This window comes from Aquarana catesbeiana, linkage group LG13 (assembly GCF_042186555.1).
Source record: "Aquarana catesbeiana isolate 2022-GZ linkage group LG13, ASM4218655v1, whole genome shotgun sequence".
NCBI classification, from domain to species: Eukaryota; Metazoa; Chordata; class Amphibia; order Anura; family Ranidae; genus Aquarana; species Aquarana catesbeiana.
The window spans coordinates 156061750-156076932 of NC_133336.1; the positions used below are offsets into that span (position 1 = coordinate 156061750).

Genomic DNA, 15183 nt, shown 5'->3' on the forward strand with positions numbered 1-15183 from the left:
ACCAGGCCCACCCCTGCTTAGCCTCAGATGTTTTCAGGGTGATGTGTCTGTAGGCAATTACCTTTGGTACCCTCAACCCTCTTAAGAAATGCCAAGGTAGTCACCTCGGGAAACAAGCCAAAAAATAAGTTACGTCCAAAAGAAAAAAAAAGAAGCCTACGGCACCTGGTATTCCCAGGCAGTCTCCCATTCAAGTACTAACCATGTTTAGCCTCCGAGATCAGACAAGACTGGGTACTTTCATGGTGATGTGGCCATCGGCTATATTCTTTGGCCTATGGCACATAACATTACCATGCGGTCTCCCATGCAGGAACTAACCAGGCCCAACCCTGCTTAGCCTCCGAGATCAGATGCTTTTAGGGTGATGTGTCCGTAGGCAATTTCCTTTGGTAGCCTCAACCCTCTTAAGAAGTACCAAGGTGGTCACCTCGGGAAACAAGCCAAAAAATAAGTCAAGTCCAAAAGAAAAAAAAAGAAGCCTACGGCACCTGGTATTCCCAGGCGGTCTCCCATTCAGGTACTAACCAGGACCGACCATGTTTAGCCTCCGAGATCAGAGAAAACCGGGCACTTTCATGGTGATGTGGCCGTAGGCAATATTCTTTGGCCTATGGCACATGGCATTACCAGGCGGTCTCCCATCCAGGTACTAACCAGGCCCGACCCTGCTTAGCCTCCTAAATCAGACAAAAATAGGTGCATTCAGGGTGATATGGCCACTGGCAATCTCTTTTCGCACCCTCAACCCTCTTGAGAAACGCCAAGATGATCACCTCGGGAAACAAGCCAAAAAATAGGTCAAGCCCCCTGCAATCAAAAAGAAGCCTACGGCACATGGTATTACCAGGCGGTCTTCCATCCTGGTACTAACCATGCCCGACCATGCTTAGCCTCTGAAATCAGACAAAAACAGGTGCGGTCAGGGTGATGTGGCCAGAGGGAAGCTCCTTTCGCAAACTCAACCCTCGTGAGAAACGCCAAGATGATCACCTCGGGAAATAAGCCAGAAAATAGGTCAAGCCCCCCAAAAAAGGAAGCCTACGGTCTCCCATCCAGGTACTAACCAGGCCCAAGCCTCCAAGATCAGACAAGATCAGGCACTTTCAGGGTGATGTGGCCTGTAGGCATTCTCTTTTGACACCTTCAACCCTCTTGAGAAATGCCAAGATGGTCACCTCGGGAAACAAGCCAAAAAATAGGTCAAGTCCAAAAAAAAAAGAAGCCTATGACACTTAGAATTCCCAGGCGGTCTCCCTTTCAGATACTAACCAGGCCTGATGCTGTTTAGCCTCCGAGATCAGATGAGGTTGAGGGCATTCAGGGTGATGTGGCTGTAGGCAATCTCTTTTGGCATCCTCAACCCTCTTGAGAAACGCCAACATGGTCACCTCGGAAACAAGCCAAAAAATAGGTCAAGTCCAAAAAAAAGAAGAAGTATTCTCAGGCGGTCTCCCATCCAGGTACTAACTAAGCCCGACCCTGCTTAGCCTGCAAGATCAGATGAGATCAGACCCTTTCATTGTGATGTGGCCATAGGCTATTTCGTTTGGCACCCTCAACCCTCCTGAGAAACGCCAAGATGGTCACCTTGGAAAACAGGCCAAAAAATAGGTCAAGTCCAAAAAAAAAGAAGAGGTATTCTCAGGCGGTCTCCCATCCAGGTACTAACTAAGCCCGACCCTGCTTAGCCTGCAAGATCAGACGAGATCGGGCACTTTCAGGGTGATGTGGCCGTAGGCAATCTATTTTAGCACCCTCAAGCCTCTTGAGAAACGCCAAGATGGTCACCTCGGGAAACAAGCCAAAAAATAGGTCAACTCAAAAGAAAAAGAAAAAAAGAAGTCAACGGCACCAAGAATTCCCAGGCGGTCTCCCATGCAAGTACTAGCCAGGCACGACGCTGCTTAGCCTCTGAGATCAGGCGAGACCGGGTGCTTTCAGGGTGATGTGGCTGTAGGCAACCTCCTTTGGCACCCTCCACACTCTTGAGAAACGCCAAAATGATCACCTCGGGAAACAAGCCAAAAAATAGGTCCAGTCCAAACAAAAAAAAAAAAAGAAGTCTACAGCAAGTGGTATTCCCAGGTGGTCTCCCATTCAGATACTAACCAGGCCCGACCCTGCTTAGCCTCCGAGTTCAGACAAAATCGGATGCATTCAGGGTGATGTGGCCATAGGCAATCACCTTACCCACCCTTAACCCTCTTGAGAAACACCAAGATGATCACCTTGGGAAACAAGCCAAAAAATAGGTCAAGTCCAAAAAATAAGAAAAAAAGAAGCCTATGGCACCTGGAAACTGAAGGGCAGTCTCCCATCCAGGTACTAACCAGACCTGACCCTGCTTTGCCTCCAAGATCAGACGAGATCGGGCGCTTCCATGGTGATGTGGCCATAGCCAATCTTGATTGGCACCCTCAACCCTCTTGAGAAACACCAAGATGGTCCCCTCGAGAAACAAGCCAAAAAATAGGTCAAGTCCAAAAAAAAAAAAAAAAAAAAAAAACGTACGGCAGCTGGTACTTCCAGGCAGTGTCCCATCCAGGTACTAACCAGCCCCGACCCTGCTTAGCCTGCAAGATCTGGCGCTTTCAGGGTGATGTAGCTGTAGCCAATCTTCTTTGGCACCCTCAACTCTCTTGAGAAAATGGTCACCACGGGAAACAAGCCGAAAAATAGGCCAAGTCCAGTCCAAAAAAAAAGAAAAAAAGAAGCCTAAGGCACCTGGTATTCCCAATCGGAATCCAGGTACTAACCAGGCCCGACCCTGCTTAGCCTCCGAGATCAGGTGCTTTCAGGGTTATGTGGCCGTAGGCAATCTCATGTGGCACCCTCAACCCTCTTGAGAAACGCCAAGATGGTCACCTCAGGAAACAAGCCAAAAAATAGGCCAAGTCCAAAAAAAAACAAAAGAAACCTACAGCACCTGGTATTCCCATGCGATCTCCCATCCAGGTAGTAACCAGGCCCGACATTGCTAAGCCTCTGAGATCAGATGAGATCAGGAGCTTTCAGGGTGATGTGGCCAGAGGCAATCTCGTTTGGCACCCTCAGCCCTCTTGAGAAACGCCAAGATGGTCACCTCGGGAAACAAGCCAAAAAATAAGCTAAGTCCAAAAAAACAAAAGAAGCCTACAGCACCTGGTATTCCCTGGCAGACTCCCATCCATGTACTATCCAGGCCTACCCCTGCTCAGCCTCCGAGATCAGACAAAATTGGGCGCTTAAACAGTGATGTGGCCATAGGCAACCTCCTTTGGCACCCTCAACCCTCTTGAGAAATGCCAAGATGGTCACGTCGGCAAACAAGCCAAAAAATAGGTCAAGTCCAAAAAAAAGAACAAACCTACGGGACCTGGTATTTACAGGCTGTCCCCCATCCAGGTACTAACCAAGCCCGACCCTGCTTAGTTTCCAAGATCAAACAAAATTGAGCACATTCAGGGTGATGTGGCCGTAGGCAAGCTGTTTTAGCACCCTCAACCCTCTTCAGAAACGCCAAGATGGTCACCTCGGAAAACAAGCCAAGAAATAAGTCAAGTCCAAAAAAAAAAGCCTACGGCACCTGTAATTCCCAGGCGATCTACCATCCAGGTACTTACCAGGCCGGACCCTGCTTAGCCTCCAAGATCAGACGAGATCGGGCGCTTTCAGGGTGATGCGTCCATTAGCAACCTCTTTTGGCAACCTCCTTTGGCAACCTCCTTTGCCACCCTCAACCCTCTTGAGAAATGCCAAGATAGTCACCTCGGGAAACAAGCCAAAAGAAGAAGAAGAAGCCTATGGCACCTGGTATTCCCAGGCGTTCTCCCATCCAGCTACTAACCAGGCCCGATGGTGCTTAGCCTCCAAGGTCAGATGAGATCAGGTGCTTTCAGGGTGATATCGCCATAGGCAATCCTCTTTGGCACCCTCAACCCTCTTGAGAAATGCCAAGATGGTCACCTTGGGAAACAAGCCAAATAATAGGCCAAGTCAAAAAAAATGGAAAGAAGCCTACGGCACCTGGTACTCCCTAGCGGTCTCCCATCTGGGTACTAACCAGGCCTGACCCTGCTTAGCCTCCGAGATCAGATGCTTTCAGGGTGATGTGTCCGTAGGCAATTTCCTTTGGTACCCTCAACCCCCTTAAGAAATGCCAAGGTGGTCACCTCGGGAAACAAGCCAAAAAATAAGTCAAGTTCAAAAGAAAGAAAAAAGAAGCCTACGGCACCTGGTATTCCCAGGCGGTTTCCCATTTAGGTACTAACCAGGACTGACCATGTTTAGCCTCTGAGATCAGACAAGACCGGGTGCTTTCATGGTGATTTGGCCGTAGACAATCCCCCTTGGCACCCTCAACCCTCTTGAGAAACGCCAAGATGGTCACCTCGGGAAACAAGCCAAAAAATAGGTCAAGGCCAAAAAAAAAAAAAAGACGCCGATGGCACGTGGTATTCACAAGCGTTCTCCCAACCAGGCCCGGCCCTGCTTAGCCTCCAAAATCAGACCAGATCTGGTGCTTTCAGTGTGATGTGGCCATAGGCAATCCCTTTTGGCACCCTCAACCCTCTTGAGATATGCCAAGATGGTCACCTCAGGAAACAAGCCAAAAAATAGGTCAAGCCCCCCCCCCCCAAAAAAAAGAAGCCTACAGCACCTGGCATTCCCAGGCAGTCTCCCATCCAGGTACTAACCAGGCCCAACCCTGCTTAGCCTTCAGGATCAAACGCTTCCAGGGATATGTAACTGTAGACAATCTCCTTTGGCACCCTCAACCCTCTTGAGAAATGCCAAGATGGTCACCTCGGGAAACAAGCCAAAAAATAGGTCAAGTCCAAAAAAAAAAAAAAAAATTGAAGCCTATGGCACCTGGTATTCTCAGGCGGTCTCCCATCCATCTACTAACCAGGTTCAACCCTACTTAGCATCCGAAATCAGACAAAATAAGGCACTTTCAGGGTGATGTTGCCGTAGGCAATCTCCTTTGGCACCATCAATCCTCTTGAGAAACGCCAAGATGGTCACCTTGGGAAACAAGCCAAAAAATAGGTCAATCCAAAAAAATAAAAAAAAAGAAGCCTACGGCACCTGGTATTTCCAGGCGGTCTCCCATCTAGGTACTAACCAGGCCCAATCCTGCTTAGCCTCTGAATTCAGACAAAATTGGATGCATTCAGGGTGATGTGGCCATAAAATAGCCAAAAAATAGGTCAAGTCCAAAAAATAAAAAAAAGAAGCCTAGGGCACCTGGAAACTGGAAGGCAGTCTCCCCTCCAGGTACTAACCAGACCTGACCCTGCTTGGCCTCCAAGATCAGACAAGATCGGGCGCTTTCAGGGTGATGTGGCCGTAGCCAATCTTGTTTGGCACCCTCAACCCTCTTGAGAAACACCAAGATGGTCTCCTCGAGAAACAAGCCAAAAAATAGGTCAAGTCCAAAAAAAAAAAAAAAAAAGAGCCTACGGCAGCTTGTACTCCCAGGCGGTGTCCCATCCAGGTACTAACCAGCCCCGACCCTGCTTAGCCTCCAAGATCTGGTGCTTTCAGGGTGATGTGGCCGTAGCCAACCTTCTTTGGCACCCTCAACGCTCTTGAGAAACGCCAAGATGGTCACCATGGGAAACAAACTGAAAAATAGGTCAAGTCCAAAAAAAAGAAAAAAAGAAGCCTAAGGCACCTGGTATTCCCAAGTGGAATCCAGGTACTAACCAGGCCCGACCCTGCTTAGCCTCTGAGATCAGTCACTTTCAGGGTGATGTGGCCATAGGCAAACTCATGTGGCACCCTCAACCCTCTTGAGAAACGCCAAGATGGTGACCTTGGGAAACAAGCCAAAAAATAGGTGAAGTCCAAGAAAAAAGAATCTTATGGCACATGGTTTTCCCAGGTGGTCTCCCATCCAGGTACTAACCAGGCCTGACGCTGCTTAGCTTCTGAGATCAGCTGCTTTCTGGGTGATGTGGCCATAGGCAATCTCCTTTGGCCCCCTCAACCCCCTTGAGAAACGCCAAGATTGTCACCTCGGGAAACAAGCCAAAAAATAGGTCAAGTCCAAAAAAATAAATAAATAATGAAGCCTACGGCACCTGGTGTTCCCAGGCGGGATCTCATCCAGGTACTAACCAGGCCTGACTCCGAGGTCAGACGAGATTGGGTGCTTTCAGGATGATTTGGCTGTAGACAGTCTCCTTTGGCACCCTCAGCCTTCTTGAGAAACTCCAAGATGGTCACCTCAGGAAACAAGCCAAAAATACAGAAACCTACGGCACCTGTTATTCCCATGCGATCTCCCATCCAGGTACTAACCTGGCTCGCCCCTGCTTAGCCTTTGAGATCAGATGAGATGCGGCTCTTCCAGGCTGATGTAGCCGTAAGTAATCTCCTTTGGCACCCTCAACCCACTTGAGAAATGCCAAGATGGTGACCTTGGGAAACAAGCCAAAAAATAGGTCAAGTCCAAAAAAAAGAAGCTTACGGCACATGGTATTCCCAGGCGGTCTCCCATCCAGGTACTAACCAGGCGCGACCCTGCTTAGCTTCTGAGATCAGGTGCTTTCTCGGTGATGTGGCCATAGGCAATCTGCTTTCGCCCCCTCAACCCCCTTGAGAAACGCCAAGATGGTCACCTCGGGAAACAAGCCAAAAAATAGGTCAAGTCCAAAAAAATAAATAAATAATGAAGCCTACGGCACCTGGTGTTCCCAGGCGGGATCCCATCCAGGTACTAATCAGGCCAGACCCTGCTTAGCCTCCGAGATCAGGTGCTTTCAGGGTGATGTGGCCGTAGGCAATCTCATGTGGCACCCTCAGCCCTCTTGAGAAACGCCAAGATGGTCACCTCAGGAAACAAGCCAAAAAACAGGTCAAGTCCAAAAATACAGGAGCCTACGGCACCTGGTATTTCCATGCAGTCTTCCATCCAGGTACTAACCAGGCCCACTCCTGCTCAGCCTCAGAGAGCAGACAGGATCAGGCGCTTTCACAGTGATGTGGCTGTAGGAATTTTCCTCTGGCATCCTCAACACTCTTGAGAAGTACCAAGATGGTCACCTCGGGAAACAAGCCAAAAAATAGGTCAAGTCCCCAAAAAAAAAAAAAAAAGAAGCCTATGGCACCTGGTATTCCCAAGCGGAATCCAGGTACTAACCCGGCCCGACCCTGCTTAGCCTCCGAGATCAGTCACTTTCAGGGTGATGTGGCCATAGGCAAACTCATGTGGCACCCTCAACCCTCTTGAGAAACGCCACGATGGTGACCTCGGGAAACAAGCCAAAAAATAGGTCAAGTCCAGAAAAATACAAAAAAAAAAAGGCCTATGGCACCTGGTATTTCTAGGTGGTCTCCTATCTAGCTACTAACCAGGCTTGACCCTGCTTAGCCTCTGAGGTCAGGCACTGTAAGGGTAATGTGGCCGCAGGCAAGCCCCTCTTGAGAAGCGCCAAGATAGTCACTCATGTGGCACCCTCAACCCTCTTGAGAAACGCCAAGATGGTCACCTCGGGAAACAAGACAAAAAACAGGTCAAGTCCAGAAGAAAAAAAAAGAAGCCTACGGCACCTGGTATTCCCAGGCGGTCTCCCATCCAGGTACTAACCAGGCCCAACCCTGCTTAGCCGTAGACAATCTCATTTGGCACCCTCTTGAGAAACGCCAAGATGGTCACCTCGTGAAACAAGCCAAAAAATAGGCCAAGTCCAAAAAGAAAACAAAAGAAACCTACGGCACCTGGTATTCCCATACGGTCGTACCATCCAGGTACTAACCAGGCCCACCCCTGCTTAGCCTCTGATATCGGGCTCTTTCAGGGTGTTGTCGCCATAGGCAATCTCATTTGGCACCCTCAACCCTCTTGAGCAATGCCAAGATGGACACCTCATGAAACAAGCCAAAAAATAGGCCAAGTCCAAAAAAACAAAAGAAGCCTATGGCACCTGGTATTCCCAGGCAGTCTCCCATCCAGGTACTAACCAGGCCCAACCCAGCTTAGCCTCTGAGCTTGTGGGCTTTCAGGATGATGTGGCCGTAGGTAACCTTCTTTGGCATCCTCAACCCTCTTGAGAAACGCCAAGATAGTCACCTTGGGAAACAAGCCAAAAAATAGGTCAAGTCCAAAAAAAAAAAAAGCCTATGGCACCTGGCATTCCCAGGCAGCCTCCCATCCAAGTACTAACCAGGCCCGACCCTGCTTAGCCTCCAAGAGCAGTAGAGTTTGGGTGCTTTCAGAGTGATGTAGGCAATTACTTTTGGCACCATCAACCCTCTTGAGAAACGCCAAGATGGTCACCTTGGGAAACAAGCCAAAAAATAGGTCAAGTCCAAAAAAAAAAAAAAAAGAAGCCTACGGCACCTGGTATTGCCAGGCAGCCTCCCATCCAGATACTAACCAGGCCCAACCCTGCTAAGCCTTCAAGATCAGATGAAATCTGGCGCTTTCAGGGTGATGTGGCCGTAGGCAATCTCCTTTGGCACCCTCAACCCTCTTGAGAAACGCCAAGATGGTCACCTTGGGAAACAAGGCAAAAAATAGGTCAAGTCCAAACAAAAAAATAAAAGAATCCTACGGCACCTGGAATCCCCAGGCGGTCTCCCATCCAGGTACTAACCAGGCCCGACGCTGGATAGCCTCCGAGATCAGACGCTTTCAGGGTGATATGGCCATTTTCTTTGGCACTCTCAACCCTCTTGAGAAACGCCAAGATGGTCACCTTGGGTAACAAGCCAAAAAATAGGTCAAGTCCAAAAAAAAAAAAGAAAAAAAGAAAAAAAAAAAGAAGCCTACAGCACCTGGTGTTCCCATCTCCTGGATGGGAGACTATAGGTGTGAGGTAGGTCAGTGTAGGTGTCAGTGTATGTGTCAGGTAGGCCAGTGCAGGTGTCAGGTAGGTCAGTGTAGGGGTCAGGGGGGTTAATGTAGGGGGCTGGTAGGTCAGTGTAACAATCAGGTATGTCAGTTTAGTGGTCAGCATTGATAGACATTGGTGAGGCTGCAGATGGGCACTGATCAGGCAGCAACCAGCAAGTGAGCCTACCCCCCATGATTCCGGGCTTGGACTTTAAAATGTGGGAGGGTTTATCAAATTTACCTCAGGGGAGAAGCCCCTGGTGCATGTGCGCCCTGCCAGATCAGCATTGTTCTGTTTACATTCAGAATCTATCAATCTTCAGGTCCAGGCCAATGATTTATGGCCTGGACCTGGTGATTGGTTCTGACAAATGACAGAACCTCCTGTGCCTGTGTAATATAAACACAGGCACAGGAAATTATGTCATCTTCTAGCCTGGAGTCCTTTTTTGGTACCAGCGTGAGAAAAGAGAACATTTATTGTGAGTAAAAGGACTACACTGACACCAGATCACATAATTAGGCACATTTAACCCCATGATCGTAACCCCTCCCCCAGTTAACCCTTTTACTCCCTGTTACAGTGTCATTAGGTGCAGTGTAGAGATTTTTTACTGATCACTGTAATAGTGTCACTGGTGACGTTAGATAGTGTTAGCGGCAGTCCCAGATAGGGTCAAGGTACCCATCATATATTCCCTAATAAAGTTTTACCCCCTGATTGCCCACAGTTAACCCTTTCATTCACTGTCACAGTGTCATTAGTACAGTGTACAGATCTTTTTTCTGATCACTGTATTAGTGTCACGGGTGACGCCAGATAGCGCTAGTGTCAATCCCAGACAGTGTCAGATTGCCTGTCACATATTCACTAATAAATTTTATCAGAACTATACTAGCATCATCAATAGTATAGTGTTCGCAAAAACGTAGCATTAGCAGGATCAGCCCCCCTTTGCCCCCCCCAACAAATGAAGTTGTCAGTTGATCACTGTCACTTCTGATACACAATACACAAACTGCAGCATTAGCAGAGCCAGGCCGGATCTCTTCTAGCACTAGCAGGTAAATTTTATTTGTAGTGGTTCAAACAGTCCTTGACAACCAGATGCTTTTTTACCTGTGAGTCACACTAGGTACCTATAAATTTATTGGCCAAAATGTCAAACAAAAGGTACACACCAGTGAAGAGGCTTCAGGATACTGAGCATGACAGATGAGAGCGATGGGGTGTCCTCACTGTCAGAATCAGGCTCAGTTATACGAACCTGTAGAGAGCAGCGGCACCCTGACAAATAGTTATGATGACAGAGTAATGGCCCCTGCTAAGGTCAGGCATACCCGACCCCCGTTCCCAGGTTGCTGAGGTGCTGCAACCACATGATGATTCTCATATGTAGTAGAGTGCCAGTACTTGTACTGCTCTACGGCAGACAGGAAAGGGTACTAACTGAGTAACCAAAAGTCAGACTTTTAAGGCATGGAAACAATGGAGAAGCAACAGAAAAAATACTTATCATAGTATTTATTGAAAAAAGTTCATCATATATTACAATGTTCAAAAAAGGTTAAAAACATGAAAAAATTATTTGTACAGTGAGCCCTTGTGCGTCTACGCGTTTAGCCGTGAGGCTTCTTCAGGACACGATCAAAGGTTCAGAGACGTAACATAAACACGAAAAGAGCAAATCTCATTATCTGAAATGAGATATATTCCAATTAAAATCAAAGTCAGAAATATTACATAGACATATTGAATCATATTAAATTAAACAGCATATGCTAGACTATCCCCGAAAAACCAGAAGAAACAGAGACACCAACAAAAAGATACCTTCAAATGGACTAGGCCTCCTGTACAAGTTTGCAGTAGCCGGAAGGTTTCAAGAATATAGGATATTTATGGCAAACTGTAAAAAGGTAGATAATGTGCAATTGATTCTAATGAGTAATGTACCAAACAGTGAGTGATTTAGATTTAGTGATTTTGCTTAGGGGGCAAAAAAAAGTACCTACTAGTATGTAACCTTAAAGCAATGCTACAGCAGGGGCAAATGTGCGTCTTGTGTCCAAGGGTGATAGTGACCACTAAAACAGTGACCCTGGAAAATTCAGGATACAGAGGGGAAAAAATCTTGATAAGGTTCAGCAAAGCTAGTGGCATTTAATACAGCCCAGACTAGCATGGATTGCCTGTAGCTCAAGGATACAAGAGAGACAACCTTAAACACATTGACCAGTTAATAGCCAAAGCCATAGCTGCAAGGATAAAGGCAAAAGTACTTACATAGAAGTTGGACAAAAAAAGTGTGCCCCTGGGAGACAGTCGGGTACTCTACATAGCGTCCCTGTATGAGCACGGGCTATTTATATTCCCCGGCCGTGTCCCAGCTGACCGCCGAGGTAGCGTCATGTGACGCACTCGCATGGGGACATAATTAGTAAAATGGATTATGGGGATTGTAGGCAGTCTAACGAGCAGACCTCCGCTCGATTAGCGCATACGCACACTAAAAAGAGCAAGAGAAGTGGATTATGGGATACAATAGCGATAGGGACAGAAGAGCTTGCTAAGATGCAGATGCGATGTGTAAACAACATAGGCAAGGAGTACTGTTGCTGAGAGTACCTATATAATTAAGTTTGAAAGCTATATGTTAGCCCATGGTGGTATTTAAGAGGCCACTGGTGGCATATTAAACATGGTCCTTTATTCTCCTCCAGAAGGGCCTAATCGTTTTGCCAACGTAAAAGGCTCCACATTGGAAGAGAATGATATATATCACTCCTCTGGTTTGGCAACTGATATGGTGTCGTAGGGAGTGAGTCTGGCCATTTGGAAGAGAGATAGGGGGTCCCACTAGTAGCATGTCACAAAAATCACAGGTGCCACACCAAAAGATCTTGGGCTCTGACTTCCTATATACTTATTTAGAATATGGTCAGCCAACAAAATATGCCAATGTTTTTGGATTACCGAACGTATTTTCTGATGATGATCGGAGTAAGTGGTTATAAACCTCACTGCGGTAGAGTCAGATTTTTTGGGACCCGGCCAGAGGGTACAGTAAAACTAGCCATAAAAAGGCTTTCAAAAAAGCTATGGCTAAACCCAGGAATACCGTTCTCTTCCTGGGTCCCAAAAAATCTGACTCTACCGCAGTGAGGTTTATAACCACTTACTCCGATCATCATCAGCAAATACCTTTGGTAATCCAAAGACATTGGCATATTTTGTTGGCTGACCCTATTCTAAATAAGTATATAGGGCCTAAACCTGAAATTACTTTTCGACGCTCAGGATCTTTTAGAGATTGTCTGGTACGCAGCCATTATCAAAAAACTGAAGTCAAAGCCCAAGATCCACTGGGCCTCTTTCGGTGTTGCACCTGTGATTTTTGTGACCTGCTACTAGTGGGACCCTTTATTTCTTTTCCAAATGGCCAGACTCACTCCCTACAACACCATATCACTTGCCAAACCAGAGGAGTGATATATATCATTCTCTGCCAATGTGGAGCCTTTTACGTTGGCAAGACGATTAGTCCCTTCTGGAGGAGAAAAAAGGACCATGTTTACTATGCCACCAGTGGCCTCTTAAATACCACCATGGGCTATCATATAGCTTTCAAACATAAATACAACCCAATGGTTTTCAAATTTGCTGCTCTTGATTGTATTTATGAAGATCCTCGAGAAGGAATCTTTGACCAAAGAGTCCTTCAAAGAAAGACCCAATGGATACATAGTTTGCAGGCCACTATACACCCGGGCCTAAATGACATGATGAGCTTTAGACCTTTTCTTTAAGAGATTCATGTCTTTGATTCCCACATAACACATGTCAGCCTCCCGCACATCCTGCTCCCCCTTCTCCCTTCCCTTTCCCTTGTCGCCTACCCTGTTTTTTCCAGTATGTTTTTGCCTACTTGATAATGATATATTTATCTTCTCTCCATTTCACAGTGGCTGTCTAACTAACAAGTAAGGGATCCCATTAATGGATCAACGAGATATCACACGATGTCTAGTAATGTATTCTTACTACGAGTTTTGTTTTTGGCAGTGTTTCACGCCAACCACTCCAATTTCACCTTTAAACAATGGAATAAGATGTATGAATATGAATGTAATTAATCTACAAATGTTCATATGTACTGTTGTTTTATTCAGCCTATGCTTTTTATCCACAGGATCCACTAGTGACAGTATCTGGTGCCCACACAGAAGATATCTTCCGTTTGCCTTATGTTGTTTTATATAGGTACTCTCAGCAACAGTACTCCTTGCCTATGTTGTTTACACATCGCATCTGCATTTGCAAGCTCTTCTGTCCCTATCGCTTGTATATCAGCGTGATCTGAGCGGAGCTACGCTCGTCACGCTGTCTACAATTCATATAATCCACTTCTCTTGCTCTTTTTTAGTGTGCGCATGTGCTAATCGAGCGGAGGTCCGCTCGTTAGACTGCCTACAATCCCCATAATCTATTCTACTAATGATGTCCCGACGCGAGTGCGTCATATGAGGCTACCTTGGCGGTCAGCTGGGACATGGCTGGGGAATATAAATAGCCCGTGCTCATACAGGGATGCGGTGTACAGCACCCGTCTGTCTCCCACGGGCACACTTTTTCTGTCCAACCTCTATGTAAGTACTTTTGCCTATATCTGTGCAGCTATGGCTTTGGCTATTAACTGGTCAATGTATTTAATGTCGTCTCTCTTGTATCCTTGATCTACAGGCAGTGCATGTTAGTCTGGGCTGTATTACATGCCACTAGCTTTGCTGAACCTTATGAAGGTTTTTTCCCCTCTGGATCCTGGATTTTTCAGTGTCACTGTTCTGGAGGTCATTTGCCCCTGCTGTAGCATTGCTTTAAGGTTACATACTAGTAGGTACTTTTTTTTGCCCCCTAAGCTATGTAAATCACTCACTGTTTGGTACATTACTCATTAGAATCAATTGCACATTATCTACCTTTTTACAGTTTGCCATAAATATCCTATATTCTTGAAACCTGCCGGCTACTGCAAACTTGTACAGGAGGCCTAGTCCATTTGAAGGTATCTTTTTGTTGGTGTCTCTGTTTCTTCTGGTTTCTCATGGATAGTCTAGCATATGCTTTTTAATTTATTATGATTCAATATGTCTATGTATTATTTCTGACTTTGATTTTAATTGGAATATATCTCATTTCAGATAGTGAGATTTGCTCTTTGCGTGTTTATGTTGCGTCTCTGAACCTTTGATCGTGTCCTGAAGCAGCCTCAGGGCGAAACGCGTAGACGCACAAGAGCTCACTGTACAAATCATTTTTTCATGTTTTTAACCTTTTTTGAACATTGTAATATATGATGAACTTTTTCAATAAATACTATGAAAAGTATTTTTTCTGTTGCTTCTCCATTGTTTCCATGCCTTAAAAGTCAGACTTTTGGTTACTCAATTAGTACCCTTTCCTGTCTCCCTTAATTTGCGGATGTGGCATCAGGAGTGCTTCCCCTTCCCATTTTCCTAGTACTGCTCTACCTTCTGGTGAACTGGTGAGCACCAGCGGCCTGGTACATTCTGGTCGTAGACAAATCATCACTGCAGTAACACTTGGTGCCATGGCAAGTCCCATAAGTGCAGTTCAAGCTGGTTTAAGAGATGCCCCTCTTAAATCACTTGAACCAAAAATTTGCAGCCTTGTATAGGCCCCAACAAGCTGTTTGCTTAGATGAGTCCCTAAATAAGTTTCCTGGCTGCCTTTTTTTCAAACAGTTTCTCCCAAGCAAGCATGCTAGATATGGGGTCAAAATGTATAAGCTCTGTGACAGGGCAATAGGCTATACATGGACTTTCCTGATTTATGAGGGAATAGATAGCTGGGTGGAGCACCACAACTGCCCAGACTACATAGAGAGCAGCGGTAAGATTGTTTGGGAATTGGTGTCACTCTTATTTGGAAAGGGGTACCACTTGTATGTGGACAATTATTACACAAGCGTGACACTTTTTAGACACCTTTTTGAATTTGGAATTGGCGCATGTGGCGTCGCGTGACATAATCGCCGGGGCTTCCCCCAAACAGCTTGCAAGTGCCCCACTTAGATGGGGGAGAGAGCCTGTTTAAAATGTAATGAATTGCTTGCAGTGAAGTGGAAGGACAAACGTAGCACTTTCGTTCTGTCTTCCATTCACGCATATGAAGTCGAAACTGCAACGGCAACTGGTGTTGTTGAGAAGCCCCTCTCTCTCCATGACTACAACCTTAACATGGGAGGGGTGGACTTCAAGGACCAGATGATGGGGCCATACTTAATACGATTTGTACTAGACACTGGTACAAGAAAGTGTCTGTATAGTTACTT

General features: G+C 46.3%; 13 pseudogenes; all 13 read right to left on the minus strand.

The window, feature by feature from the left end:
- Positions 1 to 479: 479 nt before the first annotated feature.
- Positions 480 to 598, minus strand: LOC141120632 (5S ribosomal RNA; annotated as a pseudogene).
- A 1245-nt stretch (positions 599 to 1843) lies between these two features.
- Positions 1844 to 1962, minus strand: LOC141120692 (5S ribosomal RNA; annotated as a pseudogene).
- Positions 1963 to 2063: 101 nt separating this feature from the next.
- Positions 2064 to 2182, minus strand: LOC141120685 (5S ribosomal RNA; annotated as a pseudogene).
- A 735-nt stretch (positions 2183 to 2917) lies between these two features.
- LOC141120687 (5S ribosomal RNA) lies at positions 2918 to 3036 on the minus strand (annotated as a pseudogene).
- Positions 3037 to 3346: 310 nt separating this feature from the next.
- On the minus strand, positions 3347 to 3465 carry LOC141120710 (5S ribosomal RNA; annotated as a pseudogene).
- Positions 3466 to 3556: 91 nt separating this feature from the next.
- Positions 3557 to 3675, minus strand: LOC141120696 (5S ribosomal RNA; annotated as a pseudogene).
- Positions 3676 to 3780: 105 nt separating this feature from the next.
- LOC141120671 (5S ribosomal RNA) lies at positions 3781 to 3899 on the minus strand (annotated as a pseudogene).
- A 97-nt stretch (positions 3900 to 3996) lies between these two features.
- On the minus strand, positions 3997 to 4105 carry LOC141120711 (5S ribosomal RNA; annotated as a pseudogene).
- A 99-nt stretch (positions 4106 to 4204) lies between these two features.
- Positions 4205 to 4323, minus strand: LOC141120666 (5S ribosomal RNA; annotated as a pseudogene).
- A 1919-nt stretch (positions 4324 to 6242) lies between these two features.
- LOC141120697 (5S ribosomal RNA) lies at positions 6243 to 6361 on the minus strand (annotated as a pseudogene).
- Positions 6362 to 6453: 92 nt separating this feature from the next.
- LOC141120689 (5S ribosomal RNA) lies at positions 6454 to 6562 on the minus strand (annotated as a pseudogene).
- A 103-nt stretch (positions 6563 to 6665) lies between these two features.
- On the minus strand, positions 6666 to 6774 carry LOC141120678 (5S ribosomal RNA; annotated as a pseudogene).
- Positions 6775 to 8320: 1546 nt separating this feature from the next.
- On the minus strand, positions 8321 to 8439 carry LOC141120675 (5S ribosomal RNA; annotated as a pseudogene).
- Between the last annotated feature and the right edge of the window lie 6744 nt (positions 8440 to 15183).